General features: G+C 39.3%; 1 long non-coding RNA gene and 1 pseudogene across 2 annotated transcripts in view; one reads left to right on the forward strand and one right to left on the reverse strand.

Annotated features, from left to right (window-relative positions):
* Positions 1–975: 975 nt before the first annotated feature.
* Positions 976–4558, reverse strand: LOC309621473. Its single transcript, XR_014240039.1, has 3 exons — positions 4156–4558; positions 3046–3382; positions 976–1861 (listed from the first exon to the last, which is right to left on the reverse strand). It is a non-coding gene; the product is annotated as an uncharacterized lncRNA (long non-coding RNA).
* A 2023-nt stretch (positions 4559–6581) lies between these two features.
* Positions 6582–16675, forward strand: part of LOC309621474 (thimet oligopeptidase-like) — a 74403-nt pseudogene continuing 64309 nt past the window's right edge. Inside the window, exon 1 of the transcript in view lies at positions 6582–6605. The product of the transcript in view is annotated as a thimet oligopeptidase-like (transcript). The remainder of the gene's footprint in view (positions 6606–16675) is intronic.

Consider the following 16675-nt stretch of genomic DNA (forward strand, 5'->3'; position numbering starts at 1 on the left):
CCAGATGAAACATGGATTTGAAAAACACACCATGCTCTTGAAATTGGGGTGGGGGGCACCCCAGATTTGAGTCTTCTTACTCCCCAGTCGCTAGTGCTTTGGCATTTGCCCAATTACTTATAAAATGTGACTGATAATATCTAACCCATAGAATACAGCATTTGGAGTGGTTTGCGTGTTTATGTTTCTATAGGGGAATAAACTTTTCTACAAGAAAAATGTATATTTTCTGAAATAAATTAAAACCCCTTTTTAAAAAGTACTATATTGGACTTCCCTGGTGGCGCAGTGGTTAAGAATCTGCCTGCCAAGGCAGGGGACCTGGGCTCGAGTCCTGGTCAGGGAAGATCCCAAATGCTGCGGAGCAGCTAAGCCCATGTGCCACAACTACTGAGCCTGGAGGCCACAACTACTGAAGCCTGCGCGCCTAAAGCCGGTGCTCCACAACAAGCGCAACAAGAGAATCCACCACAATGAGAAGCCCGCGCACCGCAACAAACAGTAACCCCCGCTCACTGCAACTAGAGAAAGCCCACACGCAGCAACGAAGACCAAACGCAGCCAAAAATAATTAATTTTTTTAAAAAACTACTATATCCTTCTATACATCTTCTTGGGGAAGAACAGAGGGAAGGAGTGGGAGAGTGAGAAAGACCAATACTTAGTACACATCCCTGATGCAGGTGCTCTGCTGGCTCAGATAGTTTTATCCCCACTTTACAAAGGAGGAAGTAAGCTCAGAGAGGTTTAGTAATTTTCCCAAAGCCAAACAGCTATTGAGTGGCAGAACCAGGATCTGAACCAAGTCTGTAACCTTCAAAGCCTAAGCCCTCATCACAACAAAACTCAATTAATATTTACATTTATCAAATTACATTGCAACCTGGGGAGTTCTTGGCACAGTCCTGAATAAGAGTGAGAAAGAAAGAAATAGCGTTGTTCATCCAGTCAACCAAAATTTTTTTTTTATTTTTTATTTTTTTAATGCTATTCTTGTCTGCTTACATTCTTTTTATGTATGTATGTATGTATGTATGTATGGCTGTGTTGGGTCCTCGTTTCTGTGCGAGGGCTTTCTCTAGTTGTGGCAAGCGTGGGCCACTCTTCATCGCTGTGCGCGGGCCTCTCACGATCGTGGCCTCTCGTTGCCAAGCACAGGCTCCAGACATGCAGGCTCAGTAATTGTGGCTCACAGGCCGAGTTGCTCCGCGGCATGTGGGATCTTCCCAGACCAGGGCTCGAACCCGCGTCCCCTGCATTGGCAGGCAGATTCTCAACCACCGCACCACCAGGGAAGCCCAACCAAAATTTTTGAAGCAGCTGCTAGATGCCTGGCCCTGTTTGGAGTTCAGCAGTGATCAAGACAGGAAGAGTCCTACTTTCATGAACCATGTAGTGGGGAGGAGAGACAGGTGCAACTTAGGTGAGGGATTTCACCTTGCTGGGCCTCTGTTTTCTCATCTGGAAAATGGGATGGGTGTTTCTCATTTTCTGGGATTGTCCAGCCCTCACATTCTCTGATTCCATAAGAAGCATTTGTTTTCCTGTTTCTTTAAAATTCAATCAGGCCATGAGCTGTGATGAATGTCGTTAGCTGCTCCCCAAATCACTCTATTTCCACCCATTTCCTGTGATCAGGTCTATCCCCCAACATGACTCAAAATCAATCAAGTCACAGAAGCTAAGGGGCACCCAGCAGAAGAATTCCAACCCTGGCTTCTCAGGAGCTCTGCGGTCTACCTGGCCAGGTAAACTTCACGCACCTGGCACAAGGTGGCCATCCCTGGTTTCACATCAACATGATCTCAGGCACAAACCTCCTTGTTTTTCCATTTTGTCTTTAAGTTACTTGCTGAAACAACTGCACAAATATGAAAAAGATATAAAAATCAGGCATCCTCTGCCCTCACTGCCTACTAATAAATGATTTTCTGCCACTTTAATGATAAAGATACAACATTTCAGCATTCCGTTGCCCTTATTATTTTTCATTTTGTTGATATTTCTACTGAATACATCTTTCAATATTTTAACAATGGAACATGTATTTAGGTTGTTCCACACACAGCCTTTGGTGGTAAGGGTTTTGTTGTTATATTTCTATTATGTTTCCTTTAAAAATCATTATCCTGTTTAAATGGATTACGTCAACTTTATAGGCATTTATCATATGATATTGATGAAATTAATACATAGAGGGCAGTAGTACAAATTGATTGGAATTGAGAGCCTCTATTAGCACAGTTAAATATAAATATTATATTATATATATATATATATATATATATATATATATATATATGCCAAATTACATGCTGAGTGAGATTCTCCTACTCTTTTTCACTCTCTGCCCCTCAAGCCTGTGAGAAATGGAATATTTCTTGCCATATCAGTAAAAAAAGGATGTCACAGGCATCAGCACTTGCAGCCCTCCCGTGTGAGCCGGCAGGCCCTGAGGAACTCAGGATATGCAAATACAGAATGCTGGCCCCAGAGAGCTGAGGTGCATATCAAAGGAAGGATTTCAGTGAGCCCAGACGCTTGCATCTTCCCATACAAAGAAAAGCGCTACATTCCTCACCTTGGGAGAGCTGGTTTTCCTTAGTTAACAATCACCTTTTGATGTTCCCCATTACCTGCGCCATTCCCCTCCCCTGTCCCCTCCCCCCAGTACTTTAGCTCAGGGAGGAAGGAGCGCAGAGAGACTCGGCTGAACAAGGGGCCTGCGAGCCTGGGGATGCGTTTTCAGCCGCTTTCCCCGCAGTCAGGAGGAGGGGCGCTGACGCTCCAACCGGACCCTGGGCCTCCCTTTCCCCGTTTCCCCTCAGGACGCTCAGGCCGACCCACTCCCCACGCCCACCAGGCCCCGCGAGCCAGGCCGAGGGCAGGGGCGAGAGAAGGGACCGACGTTCCCCGGGACCAGAACGCTAGGGGCTGCTCTTTCTGCACAGCAGCGGTGGGTGGCAGCGAACCCCTGCCCCTCAGAAGCTGGTCTTGCACTGACGCCCGGGCACCAGACCAGGAGGAGGGTTGGCGCCCACTTACCCGGCCCGCGGTCCCCAGGACTGTCGCGGCTTTGGCGGCCGGGGCCCCTCCAGAGCCGGCAGCCTCAGTGAGGCCGCCCTCCCCTCGGGCTCCGGGGCACTTTAGTGACGGCGGAGGCAAGAGACCCCGAGCCGGGAGTTCCAGCTCTGCGGAAACGCGGGATCGTTCTGGGCGAGGAGGTGGGACCGCTCTGCCCCCAGGCCTTCCGGGAGGGAGGGCGGCGCCGGGGGAGGAGCCGCCTGGAGCCTCCAGGAGCCCTTCCGGGGGTCCTGGAGGGGCGGCCCGGCCTGGGGGCCCCGCCCACTGTGGCCGCAGCCCAGGCCTTTTTCCTGGAATCCTACACAAGAAAGAAAGATACAGTCTATAGTAAATATTCACAAATGATTGTTGCTGCTGTGCTTACTATTCTATTAAAGGTGTAAAATCCATAAAACACTTTAAGTTCAAAGTTAAATACGAATTTTTACCTTTCTAATTATGTCTCTGCTATTCCCAACTGTGGTTAATGAATCAGAGACTGTGGCATCACTAGTTAAAAATGAGCTTGAGGAAAAAATAGAACTCAGGCCCACCAGACCTACTGAATCACGATCTGCACTTTTACAATCTCCCCAGTGTACTTGGGTACCCATGAATAGTTGAAAGGTACATTTCTACCTCGACATGTCTTTTCTGTCTGAGAAATACACACATTTTATCCAGTTTGATATAAATAAAACACTCAAAAATGCATATGCCTGTGTTGAAACCATCATTTTATCATTTCTTTTCCAGATAAGTATAGTCTCTACACTGGTTTTGTGGATCACATGCCATACTCTTTTCTTGTAGTTACAAATAAGGTAGAGAAAGTTACTTTGTAAATATATATATATTAGTGGATAATTGAAGACAGTCTTCTAAATTAAAAGCACTTCTCTTAACTTGCTGTTTTCTTCTTGGGTCACATTATGAACTCTTCCCGTGGCCACATGGCATGTGTACTTTTAATTTCAGGGACTGCTGCCATTCCAGGATGTGGCCATAGATTTCTCTCAAGAGGAGTGACAATGCCTGGACCAAGATCAATGGGAATTGTACAGGGGTGTGATGTTAGAGAAGTATAGGAACCTGCTCTCCTTGGGTGAGGATACCTTCCTTCCAGAATTCCTTTTCCAACCACAGGGTTTAGAGTCCTTCATTTGTAGAATGTCTCCTGGAATCTTCTGCTTCCTACAATAGGGTTTCAGATTGCAATGTTTCAGGAAAGACTAGGAGTTTGTGGGTATAATTTATCTTATTTTTTTAAAATCGCAGTCTCCCTTTTAATATACTTTGTAACTGCTTGGGATGTGTCTATATGAACTGTGTATTATATGCTTCTGTTATAGTCCTTACAATATTTTTTTGTCTTATTTTCTGTAACAATTTTCCATGGATTCTTTGGGCTTAAGGTATATTAAAAGGGAGACTGCGATTCTGGGACTTCCCTGGTGATGCAGTGGTTAAGAATTCGCCTGCCAATGCAGGGGACCCGGTTCAATCCCTGGTCTGGGAATTTCCCACGTGCCACGGAGCAACTAAGCCAGTGGGCCACAACTACTGAGCCTGCGTGCCACAAGTACTGAAGATGGTGTGCCTTGAGCCCGTGCGCCATTTATTTTTTGGAGAATAAAACTGCCTCTGAGTGATTAAAATCTAGACCAGCTAGTCAAAATGCTTTATCACCTGTTCTTCTAAACCACTGATCAACGGAACAAGTTTTACTAGGGATAATAGAGTAATTGTATTCTGGAGTTCATATCGGCAATATGTTTTATGACCTTGATGCTGGATCACGACATTTCAATGGCATAACTGCTATTAACTGTCTGTTTGTTCAACGATTAAAGTCTCACGTGATCTGAGTTCAGACTGGAGTCATCCTGGTTGGTTTCTGTCTATTGCAGATTTCTTCCAGTATGAAAGGACAAGAGCAATACGGCTTACTTTACAAAATGTCTTCAAACCAAATGATGATATAATCTACATTCAGTTAATTTATACATACCCTACTGTAGAACAGGGTTTGTTACGGTGGCAGAGCCCGGTAATTAGGTAAAACTGAAACATTTATCTGCAGTGGTTCAAGTTCTCTTCCTAAGAATATGTTTATAATCAACATTCTTTCACAAAGTACCCAATTTAATTCACCATAGCAGTCCTCATATTAACTAAATGGAGAATCCTAGGCTATATACAAATCCAGAAAGGGCCAAAAGTCATCAGCCCCTATGGATTATTACAACCCATTACTGAGACATTCAAATTATTTCTTAAAGAACCACCATGACCATCAACATCATCAATTTATATATTATTGCCCCAATGCTAGCCTTAACCATGGCTCTCACAACATGAATTCCTCTTCCCATATCTTATCCACTAATTAATATAAATGTAGGCATACTATTTATGTTAGCCATATCAAGCCTAGCCATTTATTCCATCCTCTGATCTGGTCGAGCTTCAGATTCAAAATACTCACTCACTGGAGCTCTACGGACAGTAGCACAGACAATCTCATATGAAGTCTTGCTGGCAGTTATTCTATTCTCAGTCCTAATGCTAAATGGATCATTTACACTTTCAACAGTAATTATTACACAAGAACACCTATGACTAATTTTCTCCTGACCCTTACCCAGAATTTGATTATCTCCGCAGTAGCAGAAATCCAATGAAGCCCCACTTGATTTAACAGAAGTAGAATCAAAACCTGTATATGTCTTCAATGTAGAAAATGTAGCAGGCCCATTCACCCCGTCCTTCCTAGAGAATATGTCAATTTCCTTATAATAAACATTTTCACAACATTCTATTTTTAGGAGCATTTGACAATCCCTACGTGCCAGAATTATATACAGCCCAAGTCATCATTAAAACACATCTAACAATCTCCTTTCTATGAATTCAAGCATCCTACCCACAATTTTGATATGATCAACGTATACATCTCTTATAAAAATATTTTTTACTACTAACATTAGCCCTATGTATATGAGAGTTTTCACTACCTGTCATCATACCAGGCAACCCACAGCAAACTTAAGAATTATGTTTGACTAAAGAGTTACTTTGATAAAGTAAATGATAGAGGTTTAAATGCGCTTATTCCTGGAATTGAACTTATTTCTAAGAATTTTACATTCTCCATGCTACCACATTACACCACAATGCTATATAGTAAGGTTCTCTAAGAAAGCTTCAAGGCCCATACCCCCAAAATATTGTTGTATATCCTTCCTGTACTAATAAACTCTCATTGTTTTTACTATCATTCTACTGACCATTATTTCAGGAAATATAATTGTAGTAACAAGCTCACACTGGTTAATGGTATCCCCATTCTAATAAAAAACATGAACCCATAAGCTACAGAAGCATCCAACAAATATTTTCTAAAACAATCCACCACATCAATACTACTTATAATGGCTATTATCATTAATCTAATATACTCTGGTCAAAGAACACAATGAATTACAAAAATCTTTAATCCAGCAGCATCCACTATCATGACAATCGTCCTTGTCACAAAAGTAGGACATTCCCCATTTCACTTCTGAGTGCCCGAAGTAACTCAAGGCATTCCATGAACAGCAGGCCTGATGCTATCAACATGACAAAATTGCACCCCTATCAGTTTTATACCACATGTCACCATCCATCAACCTAAACATACTGTTAATCATAGTGATATTATAAATCATAGTTGGACGCTGAGGCAGACTTAGCCATACTCACCTGGAAAAAATTACAGCCTCCTCATCAGTTGCCCATATAGGATGAATAACAGCTATTATAATGTATATTCCAAGTATAACAATCCTAAACATACTAATTTATATCATAACAACACTATCTTCTTCCTATTTATACCCAGATCATGTACTACAAGGGTATCATTATCACACACATGAGATAAAACACCTCCCATCAGGATCCTTATCCTCAGCATTATAGTGTCATTAGGAGGTCGCCCACCATTATCAGGGTTTTGACCCAAATGAATAATTATCCAAGAGATAACAAAAATGATAACATCATTCTACCAACACTAATAGCCATCACAGCAGTCCTCAGCATATATTTCTACTTGCAGCTAACATACTCCACATCACTAACTATATTCCCTTCATTAAACAACACAAAAGTACAACAATTTGAACATACAAAACAAATAACTTTCCTATCATTACTCATCATAATAGCCACACGGTTACTACCCATAACACCCATCCTATCAGTGCTGGACTAGGAATTTAGGTTAGTTTAGACCAAGAGCTTTCAAAACCCTAAACAAGTACAATTTACTTAATTTCTAAAAATAAGGACTGCAGGACTTTCTCCTATATCAATTGAATGCAAAGCAAACACTGTAATTAAGCCAAATCCTTACGAGATTGATGAGTTTTAACCCCAGGAAATTTTAGTTAACAGGCAAATCCTCTAGTCAACTGGCTTCAATCTACTTCTCCTGCCTTTGAGAAAGAAAAAAGAAGAAAAAAAAAGGCAGGAAAATCACCAGCAGAATTGAAGCTGCTTCTCTCAAGTTACAATTCAATCTGTTGATTCACCACAGGGTTTGCCAGAAAGAGGGCTCAATCTCTGTCTTTAGATTTACAGTCGAATGCTAGCTCAGTCATTTTACCTCTGTTCATACACTGCTGATTATCTTCAATAAATCACAAAGATATCGGCATTTTATCTTTACTATTTGGTGCTTGAGCTGGAGTAGCAGGCAGCGCCTTAAGTATATTAATCCTGGCTGAGCTATGCTAACCTGGAGCGCTACTTGGAGATGCCCAAATCTGTAAGGTAGTCATAACAGTCCCTGCACTTGTAATAATTTTCTTTATAGTTGTACCCATTATGATTTCAGGGTTTGAAAACTGACTTGGGCCACTAATAACTGGGGCACCTGAGGTAGCATTTCCCCCAATATATCATATAAACTTTTGACTACTTCCCCCATCATTCTTACTCCTACTCATATCACCAATAGTAGAAGCTGGTTCTGGTACAAGTGGAACCCTATATTCAGCTCTAGCCTGCAATCTGGCCCATGAAGGAGCCTCTGTCGACCTAACCATTTTCTCCTTACATTTAGCAGGTGTCTCTTCAATTCTTGGTGCTATTACTTTTATTACTATAGTCTTTAATACAAAACTAGCAGTCATATCCCAATACCAAACACCAGTATTTGTTTAATCTTTCCCAACTATAGACATATTACATAATTACCACTCTCAGTCTGAGCAGCCAGAATTGCCATATTGTTAAGAGATAGAAATCTAAACACTACTTTCTTTGACCCTGCAGGAGGAGACTGAATCCTATACCAACAGCTATTTTGACTCTTTGGTCACCCTGAAGTCTGTATTCATGGCCTACCAGGCTTTGTTATAATCTCACATATCATTACATACTATTTAGGACAAAAAGTGCCTTTCAGCTATTTGGGACTAGTATGAGTCATGTCCACTGGCTTTTTAGGATTTCTCTTGTGGGCCCATCATATGTTTACCATAGGGATAGCTGTTGACTCAGGAGCATACTTTGCATCAGCTACCGTAATTACTTCTATCCCTACAGGAGTAAAAGTATCTAGCTGATTAGCAACTCTTTATTTAAGTTTTCTTTCTCGTTTCTTTTTTTTTTGGCTGCGTTGGGTCTTGGTTGCTGCACGTGGGCTTTCTCTGGTTGCGGTGCACGGCCTTTTCATTGCAGTGGCGTCTCTTGTTGCAGAGCACAGCCTCTAGGCGCGTGGGCTTCAGTAGTTGTGGCTTGCGGGCTCTAGAGGGCAGCTCAGTAGTTGTGGTGCACGGGCTTTTTGCTCCGCGGCATGCGGAATCTTCCCAGACGAGGGCTCGAACCCATGTCCCCTGCATTGGCAGGCGAATTCTTAACCACTGTGTCACCAGGGAAGTCCCTGGTTAGCAACTGTTCACGGAGGTAATATTATATGACCTCCCACTATACTATGAGTTTTAGGCTTTAGTTTTTCTTTTTACAGTAGGTGGTTTGACAGGAATCATCTTAGCCAACTCATCCCCAGACATTGTCCTCCAGGATACATACTATGTAGTAGCACACTTCCATGACCTAATGTCCATGGGAGCAGTCTTCACTATTATAGGAGGCTTCCTACACTGATTCCCACTATTCTCAGGTTATACAGTTAACTCAGCATGAGCAAAAATTCACTTCACAAGTATATTTGTAGTAGTAAATATGACTTCCTGCAGCACTTTCTTGGCCTCTCAGGGATGTCACTACATTAGTCTGAGTACCCTGAGGCACACACAACATGAAATATTTTATCTTTAGGCTCATTCATCTCAGTAGCAGCAGTAATGCTAATAATCTTCATACTTTGAAAAGCATTTGCGTCTAAACAAGAAGTCTTAGCAGTGGAAATTGCTACTCCTAACCTAGAATGGTTACACGAATGCCCTCCACCATATCCTATGTTTCAAGATCCTACCTATGTAAATGTAAAATAAGGAAGGACTCAAGTCCTTCTCAACCAGTTTCAAGCCAACACCATAACAATTATGTCTTTCTCAATAAATGAGATAAAAGTAAAAAGTGATGTAGCTTTGTCAAAGTTAAATCATAGGCTAAAATCCTGTATATCACTAAGGCATATCAGTTTCATCTAGGCTCTCAAGATACAACATCACCGATTACGGAAGGACTTTTACATTTTCATCATCACACATTAATAGTGATTTTTAAAATAAGTTCTCTAGTCCTCTATATCATTTCACTAATATTGACATCTAAACTAACTCATATGCATAGAATAGATGCACAGGTAGAGAAAATGTGAACAATTTACTAGCCATTATTGTAATCTTAATTGCCCTATCATCATTGTGAATCCTTTACGTGACACATGAAATCAATAACTCTTCCCAAACCATAAAAACTATGGGTCAGTAATGATACTGAAGCTACAAATACACAGATTATGAAGATTTAAATGTTGACTCCTCTGTAATCCCCACATCAGAGCTAAAACCAGGAGAATAATGACTAATAGAAGTCAACAACCGAGTAGTTAGAGATAGTCATTGAATATCAGTTTCATCTGAAATTGTTGTACACTCCTGAGTTGTTCCTTCTCAGGCCTAAAAAGAGCTATCCCAGGATGCCTAACTTAAAGAATCCTAATACCAACAGGACCAGGCCTATGTTGTGGACAAGAGAGCTCGTTTTCCTGAGTTCAAAGACAGGACAGAGGGATATGGCTGAGATATGGGGTGAATCTGGAGCCCATGGGGATGCACTTTCCAAGCTCCAGGATAGGAATGGGGCCTCTAGGGTCCCAGGCCACCCACCACACCCTCCCGAGCAGGATCTGGACAACATTCCCTGTCAGTGATGAGGCAGCCCTAATACTGGTCATGCCCCGATGTTGTGTCCTATGTGGGCCCCATGCTCTTGGGACCACATCCCACACTCTGCAGGTCCATGCTACAGGGTCCTTCGTGCCTCAGGAGTACAGACCACACAATAAGCAGTTCCCTCCCCAACCAGCAGGAGGAGGGGAGGAGAGCAGGGGCACCAGGGGAATCTCACTCAGACAACAACACCCCAGGGGTGCCAGCGGGGACAGTGATGATGCAGATGAGGCACAGACCAAGAGATGGGACCAGAGGACACAAAAGGCAGCTGGTCAGGTCCTGGCTCATCTGCACCCAGGACACCTTTGTCCCATACACCCCCTTCCTCATACACCCTCTCCTTAAATGCAGATTCTTCAGATGCAAACAGGCAGAGCTTCAGACTGAAAGTCAGCTCTTCCAAAATGACCCATCAGCAAACACTGCAGGATTCCACTCCCTGTGCTTTGTGGCTGCTTCCCACTAACTATCTAGTTTACATTTGGTAGTGTATATATGTCCATGCCACTCTCTCACTTCATCCCAGATTACCCTTCCCCCTCCCTGTGTCCTCAAGTCCATTCTCTATGGCTGAGTCTTTATTCCTGTCCTGCCCCTAGGTTCTTCATAACCATTTTTTCTTTTTTTTTAGATTCCATATATATGTGTTAGCATACGGTATTTGTTTTTCTCTTTCTGACTTACTTCACTCTGTATGACAGTCTCTAGGTCAATCCACCTCACTACAAATAACTCAATTTCATTTCTTTTTATGGCTGAGTAATATTCCACTGTATATATGTGCCACAGCTTTATCCATTCATCTGTCGATCCTGCCAACACTTTTACTTTACTCAACTGAGACCAATGTCAGACTTGTAAGGTAATAAATTTACGATGTTTTGAGTCACTCAATTTGTGGTAATTCGTATGAAAGCAATAAAAAACAAATACAGAGGTCCTACAAGAGCCAGGCTATATATTTATATTTAAGTATTTCTAAAATGAATTTAACCCTGTGATTCACAGCAGCAGCAGCTTCCAAGGGATCCCACCACACACCTGAGGCGAAAGCAGCCTAATAAAGAAGCAGTGACAGCAGCAGGTCACTGCCCCACACTTGGGGTAGAGGGGGATTTGATCTACTGTAGCAGCAGCATAGCCTGAATGGGAATGCATCCTCCTGTGGCACTAGTCCCATCAGCATTAGTCTAATCTGCTAGCATCTGCTGTGCCAACAGGCCCAACGTATACAAACCCTCCAACTCAGTAGCATTAAGTGAGCCAGGCTCAGTGTTTCCTGAAACTCATATCCAATGGCACTGGAAAGCCCAGATATCACCTAGTGTTATGAAAACATAAAAAAAAAACAATAACAGAAGACTGGCAACTTCAGAAAGAAAAGGGGAACAATGGAATGGGTGAAAACAAGTGGGATAAATATAAGAGACTATCATTAGTCTCATGAGTTTCTTAAATTCCCTATGATGGTCAAAGCAAAAATTATGACACCATCTGATGTGGTTCTCAATGTATATAGAGGAAATACTACAGAAAATCATACTTTAAAACTGGGGACTATTAAGAGACCTAAATGGAAGTAAAATTTTGAAACTTCACTTGAAGTAATAAAAGACAGATTCCAGTAGGCTATGATAAGTTACATATGTATAGTGTAAGGCCAAAAGCAACCACTAAGAAAACTATACAAACAGTATACACAAATGATTATAAATAAATTAGATTAAAATGGACTTACCAAAAAATGTTTAAGTAACCCACAAGAAGGCAAAATAAGAGAAACACAGGATTGAGAAACTAAGGTAAAAGACAAAACAAAAAATAAAATGGTAGACCTAATCTTTAACATAGCAATAATTACATTAACTGTAAATGATCTAAATAACCAAGTCAAAGACAGAGATTGAAAGAGTAGATGAAAAAATCACAAGCATGATCCAACTCTATACTGTCTATAAGAAGCTTACTTTAAACATCATGATATAGGTAGTTCAAAGTAAAAGGATGAAAAAGGTATATCATGTGAACATTCATCAGAAAAAGCAGGAATGGCTATATTAATATCAGATAAAGTAGATTTCAGAGCAAAGGAAATTATTAGGGGCAAAGAGGGTCATTACATAAAGATAACAGGAATAATCCACCTAGATGACCTAGTGATACTAAATGTGTGTGCACCAAACAACAGAACTTCAAAACACATGAAGCAAACACTGAAAAAGGTAAAAGGAGAGAATTTCAAATCCACAATTATTATTTGAGACTTCAACACAGCAATTTATAGAACTCCCAGAGAGAAAAATCAGCAAGGGTATGGAAGAACTGAAAACATCATCAATCAACAGGATATAACTGACATTTAAAGAACACACTCAATAAAAGCAGAATACATATTCAAGTGTCCATGGAACATTCACTCATATACCATACACTGGGTGATAAAAAAAAAACATTAGCAGATTTAAAAGAATTAAAATCATAGAGAGTATATTCTCTAGCCATAATGGAACCAGACTAGAAATCAATAACAGAAAGACAACAGGAAAATCTTCAATCACATGAAAACTAAACATCACAATTCCAAATAACTCATGGGTAAAAAGTCAAGGAAAAATTTTTAAATGCATAGAATAAAAGAAAATGGAGATATAACAGATCAACATTTGTGGAATAAAGTGAAAGCAATGCTGAAAGGGAAGTTTATAGCACTAAATTGGGAAAGAAAATATTTCAAAGAAATAGTCTAATTTTCTATATTAAAATAGTAAAAACGGAAGAGGAAAAAACACTAAACAAGCAGAAAGAAGGAAATAATAAAGATGAAACAAAAATCCATGAAACTGAAAACAGGAAAATGGGGGGGGAGGAAATCAATGAAACAAAAGGCTGGTTCTTCAAAATAAACAATCTCATCAAGAAAGATGTAGCAAGACTGATAAAGATAAAAAGAGAGATGGCACAAATCACAGATATCAGAAATGCAACCAGGGATACCATGACATATCCTGCAGGTTAATAAGGGACAAGTTATTATGAACAAGTCTACACTATAAATTCAAAAATGTGGATGAAATGGACCAATGCGTCTACACCCAAAACTACCAAAACTCAGCCAAGATGAAAGAGACAATCTCAATTTTCCTGTAACTATGAGAAACACTGATTTTTCATTTAAAAACTCCCAAAAGAAATATTCAGGCTTAGATGTTTCACTTTTACCCAAGACTTAAAGAATTAACACCAATTTTACATGACTTGATAAGAAACAGAAGTAGAGGGAACAGTTCCTAATTAATTTTATGAAGCCAGTATTACCTTGATACCAAAACCAGACTGGGATAGTATAGAAAGAAGAAAACTACAGGCCAGTATTTTTTATGAAATTGGCTGTAAAAATCCTCAGCCAAATATTAGCAAATTAACTCCAGAAATATATAAAAAGAATAATATACCATGACCAAGTGGTATTTATTCCAGTTATGCAAAGTTGGTTAAATATTTGAAAATCAAACAATGTAATCTACCATATCCAATAGACTAAGGGGGAAAAGTCATGTGATCCTAATCATTAATGCAGAGAAAGCATTTGACAAAATCCAATCCCATTCATGATTTTAAAAAAAGAAGAAAAGAAACTCCAAGCAAACTAGGAATAGAAAAGGAACATACTGAAACTCATAAAGATGATCTACAAACAACCTATACAGACATTATATTTAACTGTGAAAGACTGAACGCTTTCTCTGTAAGATCAGAAACAAGGCACCGATATCTGCTCTCACCACTTTTATTAAATATATTACTGGAGGTTCTAGTAAGAAAATAAAGCAAAAATAAATAAACAGATAAATTTAAAAGTTAAATTTTTAAAAAGTTTATTTAAAAGATGAAAGAACTATTCCTACTATGTTGAATAGGAAGGAATATATCCTCCTGAATGTTGAATAGTAATATATCCTATTATATTGAATAAGGAAAACTAAAACTGTCTGTATCTGAAGATGAGATGATAATCTAAATGGAGAAAATACCAAGGAATCCACATAAAGCTTGAGAAATAATATTAGTTTGTAAATGTTTTAGAGTACAAGATCCACACAATTTTATCAAATTATATATTAATAACAAATGTGTAGAAGCTTAAATAAAAATATGTGATGCCATTTACAACTGACCTAAATAAATACTTAAATAGAAGCCCAATAAGACATTTATAGGACCTCTATACTGAAAATTACAAAATGCTGATGAAGAAAATTTTAAAAGTCCCAAACAAATAGGGAGACATACCTTGTTCATAGATTAGAAAACACAACATAATAAAGCTGTCAATTCTCCCCAAGTTAAGAGGCTTAACACAATTACTCTTAAAATGCCCTCAAGGTTTTTGTGGATATAGACAAGCTTATTCTAAGATTTATATGGTAGGAAGAGGCTGAAGAACAGCTAAAACAATTTGTAAAGGAAGATTAAAATGGGAGGAATTAATCTACCCAATTTCAAGATTTCGCAGTAATGATGGAGGGTAGATACATAGATCAATGGAATAGAACAGAGAACCCAGCAATAGACTGACACAAATACATTTAACTTGGTTTTGACAGCAGTGCAAAAGCTATCAAGGAAGAATAGACTTTTCAAAAAATGGTACTGAAACAGTTGGACATCCCTCGACAAAAACAAACAAACAAACAATGAACCTTAACCTAAACCTTACACATCTTACACAAAAATTAAATCAAAGTGGATCATAATCTTAAATGTAAAAGCAGGACATTTTTAGAGAAAAAAAATAGGAGAAAATCTTTGGCATCTACAACTAGGTGAATAATTCTTAGACTTGACACCGAAAGTATGATCAATAAAAGCAAAAACTGATCAATTGGATCTCATCAAAATGAGTTAAAAATGCTTCATAGAAGATCCTTTTAAGTGGATGAAAACTCAAATTACACAGTGGGAAAACATATTTGAAAATCCCATAGGAGACAAATGACTTGTATCTATAATATACAAAGAACTCTCCAAACAACTTTAAAAAATCCAACTAGAGAATAGGCAGAAGACAGGAACAGACATTTCATGGAAGAGAATATACACATGGCAAAGAAGCACATGAAAAGATGTTCAACATCGTTAGCCATCAGGGAAATGCAAATTAAGACCATAATGAGATATCAGAGAATAACTAAAATTAAAGTATAGTGACAACATCAAATGCTAGCGAGTACGTAGAAAAATTATATCACATCACTGGTGGGAAAATAAAATGGTTTAGCCACTCTGAGAAACAGCTTGACAGTCTCTTTTAATCCTAAAAGTAGATTCACCCTACAATGCAGTAATTGTACTCTTGAGCATTTATCCAAAAGAAACAAAAACTTAATGAAGTTCCCACAGAAACTTACACATAAATGTTCATAGCAGTTTTATTTCTAATAGCCACAAACTGGCAACTCCCCAAATGTCTTTCAATGGGTGAATGTTGAAACAAATTGTGATAAAATCTTATGATAGAATACTACCGAGCAACAAGGAACAAATTATTAATATATGCAAAAATTGAAATGAACTTCAAGGGAATGATGCCGAGGGAAAAGTTTTTAAAAGCCAATCTCCGAAGATTAAGTAATTCATGATTATGTTTACATATTATTCTTAAAATAACAAAACTGTGGAGATGGAGAACAGATTACAAGTTGCCAAGGGTTAGAGATGGGGGTAGAAGGTACAGCGGGGGAACTTTGTGAGGTTTTTGTGGTCCCAGTACAAATAATACAGCAATCTTGGTTTTAATCCCTAAAGATTTTTAAAAGCAATTCCTAATAAGAGGTGTCCAGATATTTAGCAATGGCAGCAGATTAGAGGTATAGCTCCCCAACATGACAACTTCGAAAGAGATCTATACTATCAATACTAATTTAATGCATATGTTAATTTTTAAAAGGCCAGTCACAATACTTAAATGGTACATATCTTAACGATATTACTCTGGGTATCCAGCTATACCAGATGGACTAGCAGGATTTTCTGTCCATTCAATCTTATTTAAGACAGTAAATCTTATAATAAGACAGTTAAAAAAAGAAAAAGAAAAACAACAAACCTCAACTACAGTTGGATATTCTCACAGCAAGATGAGGTGAAAATACATAGCAGCGGTTCAAAAGCTTAAGCAGTGGCACCTAAATTTGGCT

The sequence above is a fragment of the Balaenoptera borealis genome (genome assembly GCF_965194805.1).
Source record: "Balaenoptera borealis genome assembly, contig: HAP1_SCAFFOLD_483, whole genome shotgun sequence".
NCBI classification, from domain to species: Eukaryota; Metazoa; Chordata; class Mammalia; order Artiodactyla; family Balaenopteridae; genus Balaenoptera; species Balaenoptera borealis.